Source organism: Mus musculus, chromosome X (genome assembly GCF_000001635.26).
Source record: "Mus musculus strain C57BL/6J chromosome X, GRCm38.p6 C57BL/6J".
NCBI classification, from domain to species: domain Eukaryota; kingdom Metazoa; phylum Chordata; class Mammalia; order Rodentia; family Muridae; genus Mus; species Mus musculus.
This window is the reverse complement of record NC_000086.7, coordinates 7,431,793-7,438,329: the sequence shown is the minus strand read 5'-3', so window position 1 is coordinate 7,438,329 and position 6,537 is coordinate 7,431,793.

Below are 6,537 nucleotides of genomic sequence, written 5' to 3'. Positions count from 1 at the left end.
CGAATACATTTAATCTAAACTCTGGAACACAGGCACTCCAAGATTTCAAACTGCACACCATCAGCGATGCACAAACACAGTATAGACACCCAGCCCTTCACCCCGCCCCTTTAATCTAGAAAATAGACTCTCAAATATCTTAGAGTCAAATTTTGAACAAATTTTCAGAAGTTAGCAATCTCACATTTTCAACAGGGAGGTCTAACTCACACAAAAATTTAAACATTTCAAAAGTTTCATTCTAAATGCAGAATAGAACTATCTGATCTCTTTAGAACTTGAGATATAGTTTCTAATTTTAGAATTCACATTCACTTTCAATTAGCTCGGGTTCAAATATTAGAAGGTAGATTCTGAAAATTTTAGATTTTGTGCCCTGAACACAAATCACCAATTTACCCAAGACTCAGACCGCTGGACTAGCCTTGAAAGATTTAGGAGGCAGAGGCCACAGTCATGTGTATCCCAGACTGATACTGTACAATGTATGGCTCTCTGAACGTGAACTTCCAAATACCTCAGGCAAGAGACATACAACAAAGACCGCGAAGAATTCACTTAGTTAGCAAAGACCCAGGAACAAATATGGGATTTAGATCCTCTAAAAATTCAAAGGCCACACATCTGAACCCAGGCCTTCTAATCCTTAGGATTAAAACGTTGGAACAGAAATGGAAAACTTTGGCAGTATTATTCCTGAACAAAGGCCCCCAAATAATTCAGTCTTAATTCCTGGCACAGAGACCTCACACAGTGATTGTAGACCCTTAAACATGGGACACTTCCACATTTGGAAATGGACTTCTGCAGACTGCAGAAATCTTTCACCATGAGCAAAGACACTTTAATGTGTCAGACTCAGACACCGAGACTTAAACATTCTCAATGCAAACTCAGAATGACCTTAACTTCAAACCTTACTGTGTAAAGTTTTGAACACATCAGAGACCCTACACTGCACACAGATCAACAAATCCATCAGAGTTAATATTAAACACTTGGGTCACAGAGCATAGAGAGTCCAAAGACCCTGTAGTCTGAATTCAGACCTCCAACTCCGCAAGGATCAAACTCCAGAACAGAGACTCTCAAACAACCAGTGGCTCCACAGCCAGAGTATGGGACCCCAGATGATTCCAGTAGGATCGTTGGGACACGAATTGGCTACAGTTTTATAGTCCCAACACCTTGAAAACTGATCTGCTGATATGTCACATTTAAAATTGGGAAGCACAGAGCCTTTCCTTATCAGCTAGCTTCACTTTCTCTCGATTCCCTTTCTAGTTATTTAAATGCTGCACCCACATTTACACCCCGTAAAGTGTAAAGATTTGTACATTTCAAATTGTGATAACGCATTGATTGAAAATATAATTTGAAAAAACGTATGGCTACCTGTCACTTAGTTACATATTATTTCTAGATCAATCACTAAAATGATATGTAAAGACATTGCTCAAAATCAAAGTGGAAGGGGTCTAAAGCAGAGCGAGTGTATGGGAGGAGGCGGGAGAGGGTAGCTATGTCAAATTGATAACCAAGCTAAGCCATCACAGGGCATATGAGTTTGAGGGACTTTGGCAATAGCAACTGCTATCCTTTTGCCAGTTCCACGGAGGAACTTTTCTGGATTTTCTGTGTGAGCCTAGTGGTACCCATATGGAGAGTTTGTAAGTAGGTAGTGACTACCTTTGACTGAGTGATCTAAGAGGTTCACAGTCTCATGCTAGCCCACATTTTGTGTCTTAGGATTTCTATTGCTGCGATGAAACACCATTACTAAAGGCAGGTTTGGGAGGAAAGGGTTTATTTGGCTTACACATCCATAAAACTGTTCATCATCAAAGGAAGTTCGGACAGAAATGCAAACAGGGCAGGAACCTGGAGGTGGGAGCTGATACAGAGATTATGAGGGGGTGCTGCTTACTAGCTTGCTCCCCAAGGCTTGCTTTGCTATAGAACTCAGGACCTCCAGCCCGGAGATGACACCACCCACAATGGCCCTCCCCCATCAATCATTAATTAAGAAAATGCCCTCACACTCTTGCTTGCAGTGTGATCTTTTGGAGGCATTTTCTCAACTGAGGTTCCCTCCTCTCTGATGACTCTTGCCTATGCCAAGTTGACTTAAAACTATCAAACACAGGTGCTGTGCAGGAATTGATACAACGTTTCTTGTTTGGTCTCCTTAATTTTTAAAATTGAATTTACTTATTCATTTGTGTGTGGTGGGGGAGGCTATGGGGTTGAGATGGGAGCCAGGGACCAAGGGTTGGGAGGGGTTGGGACATTAAAGATGTGCAGAATTGCTGACAGATGCCATGTACTTTATTCATTGCAGGCAAGAGCATGTGCCCATACAGAATCACACAAAAGTGGCTCCTTGCCAGAACTATTTACATAATGAATTTCTTAACAGTCACATTTATTACCTTCTTATGGGTCCCTGGATATCTGGCATGGGTCAACTTAACAGCTATGTGCACTGATGTTTTGCCTGCATATGTGTCTGTGTGAGGGTGTCAGAAGCCCCAGCACTGCAGTTACAGACAGCTATGAGCTGCCATGTGAGGGCTGGCCATTGAACCCAGATCCTGGGCTTTGAGTTGGCCCACTTCAACATTTGCCCCATCCATGAGCTGCTGGAGCAAGTGAAGGGGCTGGTCCTGCAGAACCAAAGCAAGGATAGCTGAGAGGAGGCCTGGTGCGGACCCAGTGCTGATAGCAGAAGCCTTCGAGCAGACCAGTGACTCACTGCAATGCACATTTGCAAGTCAAGCTGTGTAGGTGAAAGGGTGTATACCATGGGACACACTGGGACATACTGCAGTTTCCATGGTGAGATGGTTTATCTATTTGCTTGTTTATTTATTTTTGTTTTCTTTAGAGGGGTTGAAGGCAGATATGGAAGGGCAGGGAGATGAGAGGGATTGGGGTGCATGATGGGAAATTCACAACAAACCAATAAAAAGTTTTTAAAATTTGAAAAGCACAACAACAATACCTACAAAAATTTTTCCCTTGTCTCCTGGTGAGAACCACTCAACTATAGTACTAAGCATCTGGACACAGTGCTTTTACACAGTTGCAGAGGACTCAGTAACTGGGCCAGATGAGGGTTGAACACTCTCCAATAACCCAACTATCTCACGAAGGTTTCCAATTGCTTGCCCATCATCAGTTGAGAGTATGTGTGATTTAGCCTTGCCAAACAGCTGCTGGGGTAGTTTTAGTCTTATCCAGATAATTTCACAAGAATTTGACAGATAAACCAGGCTCCCAAACTTGGCAGTTGCTCCCTCCCCATCCCTAGGATCCCAGCACAGCTCTCCGACTCACAGCTATCAAATCTGCAAGAGAACCAGAGGCTTATGTGATATTATCAATATAATGATACAATGGGACTGCCTTAGGCCATTTCCAGGAACCCAAATTCCGAGTCACCAAAGTATGACAAATGGTGGGGGCTATGTAGATTCCACAGTGGCAAAATGACAGATGTTCATTGTTCACTTTTTTTGGCTATTGTCTAGAGGTCTTGACATGTTTGTTTTCTCCGCCAGTTAAAGAATTAAAAGGCAGGACAAATCTTGAACTTGATAGGTAGAAAGCAGCAGTGAAATCTCAAACACAGCAAACAGGAGGGGACAGAATCAGCCGCCAAGGTCAGGACACAGAGAAAAAGAACCTCCTCCGGGTGGGGGTGGGGAATGGAGAGTGGGGGGTGGGCAGGATGACAGTGACTCATGAAGTTGAAAATCCAGTCTCTTCTTGAGGGTTGTTTTTTTAAGCCTCTGAAGAGTTTCCCTACCCTAATTTAAGGTTGGTCAGTTTGAAGAAAGACAGGGTGACTGATTAGCCCACAACTATTGTGTAACCGGTACTGATCTGACCACAAAATTGTTGAGCCAGTCCATATGAAGGGGTGGGGTGGGGGGCTACTGGCAGGAGAAAAAAACCACAAGGCCTTTGTTTTAAGCTGCAGGGTGAGGAAGAAGGCCTCTTGATAGTACCTAGCCATGGTCTCTGTCTTAGTCAGGGTTTCTATTCCTGCACAAACATCATGACCAAGAGGCAAGTTGGGGAGGAAAGGGTTTATTCAGCTTACATTTCCACATTGCTGTTCATCACCAAGGAAGTCAGGACTGGAACTCAAGCAGGTCAGGAAGCAGGAGCTGATGCAGAGGCCATGGAGGGATGTTCCTTACTGGCTTGCTTCCCCTGGCTTGCTCAGCCTGCTTTCTTATAGAACCCAAGACTACCAGCCCAGGGATGGCACCACCCACAATGGGCACCACCCCCCATCACTAACTGAGAAAATGCCTTACAGCTGGATCTCATGGAGGCATTTCCTCAAGGAAGGCTCCTTTCCCTGTGATAACTCCAGCTTGTGTCAAGTTGACACACAAAACCAGCCAGTACAATTGACCACACAAACACATCACTATTAAGCCTCAACCCTCACTTTTTTGTTTGTTTGTTTGTTTGTTTGTTTGTTTGTTTTGAGACAGGGTTTCTCTGTATATCCCTGGCTGTCCTGGAACTCACTTTATAGACCAGGCTGGCCTTGAACTCAGAAATCCAGCTGCCTCTGCCTTCCAAGTGCTGGGATTAAAGGCGTGCGCCACCACGCCCAGCAACCCTCACTTTCTTATTCATCCCCAAGATCTCAATAACTTTAAAAGTCCCACAGTCTTTACATATTAAAAGTTCAATCCCTTTAAAATATCCAGTATCTTTTAAAATTCAATGTTTTTTAAAATTCAAAGACTCTTAATTGTGAGCTCCACTAAAATACCTTCTTTCTTCAAGAGGGAAAAATATCAGGGCACAGTCACAATCAAAAGCGAATCAAGCTCCAACCGTCCAATGTCTGGGATCCACTCATGATCTTCTGGGCTCCTCCAAGGGCTTGGGTCACTTTTGTAGCCCTGCCCTTTGTAGCACACAGCTTGTCTTCTAGGCTCCAGCTGCCTGTACTCCACTGCTGCTGCTGTTCTTGGTGGTCATCTCATGATACTGGCATCTTCAAAACACTGTTGTCTTCCGCTGTAACTAGGCTTCACCAACAGCCTCTCATAAGCTCTCTTCACGGTGCCAAGCCTCAATTCCTTTGCATGACTCCTTTCTGTCCTGGGCCATCAATTGCAACTGAGACTGCACCTTCACCAATGGCTTTCCGTGGCCTCTCACAGTGCTGAGCCTCAGCTGCTCTGCATGACCCCTTCATGCCTTCAAAACCAGTACCACCTGGGTGACTCTTACACATTACCAAGTCCTGCTGCTGCATGAGGTACAACTTTGGCTATCTCCGGAACACATCCTCTTTGTGCTCTCAGAAAACACTTCCCAGAAGATGTCACCTCAATGATGCTGGTCTCTTCTTAATCACCACCAATTTCTTAGCTCCAGCTAACCAGCATCAATAGTCCCAGTAATGCTAAGTTTTCACTTTAGTAGTTCTGGTATCTTGTTAATCACAGCTGATTCTTCAGCTCCAGCTAACCAGAACCACAGAATCTTCATAATCAAAATAGCAATGGCCCTGAAAAGAGTCTTTAATCTTCCTTCTGAAATTTCACAAACCAGGCGTCCATCTTCTGCACTGTTCTCAACATTATCTTCCAACCTCCTACACAACATTCGACAGAGCTCGTAACACTGAATGGATCTTCTAGCCTGAAGTTCCAAAGTCCTTCCACAGTCCTCCCCAAAACATGGTCAGGTTGTCACAGGAATACCCCACTATGCTGGTACCAATTTGTCTTAGACAGGGTTTCTATTCCTGCACAAACATCATGACCAAGAAGCAGTTGGGGAGGAAAGGGTTTATTTAGGTTACACTTCCATACTACTGTTCATCACCAAGGAAGTCAGGACAAGTACTCAAGCAGGTCAGGAAGCAGGAGCTGATGCAGAGGCCATGGAGGGATGTTCTTTACTGGCTTGCTTCCCCTGGCTTGCTCAGCTTGCTTTCTGTAGAACCCAAGACTACCATCCCAGAGATGGTCCCACCCACAAGGGGCCCTCCTCCTGCTTGATCACTGAGAAAATGTCTTATAGCTGGATCTCATGGAGGCATTTCCCCAACTGAAGCTCCTTTCTCTCTGATAACTCCAGCTTGTGTCAAGTTGACACACAAAACCAGCCAGTACAGTCTCCATATCAGTCTACCTATCAGGGAATCTTTCTAACTCTTGGTCTCTCCTTCTCAGATAAAAATAAAGTTGTTCCTGACTCTCCTGGGGAACGATAACAGAGAAGGTGTTGGCCAGATCCAACACTTACTGGTAGTGACCCAAAGTCAGAGTCAACTGCTCCATCAAGTCCATGTTGGATGGCACCATAGCCAGCATGCATGGATAGAGTCACTTCATTTAGTTCTTAGTAGTCTACAATCATTCTCCATAATCCATCCAGCTTCTACCCTGACCACACTGGGGAGTTGTAGGACTTGTGTGCTGTGTGTATTATATCAGCTGCTTCTGATTACTAAATAGAGTGATGTCTTCATGCCCCCAGGCAGCCAATATTTCT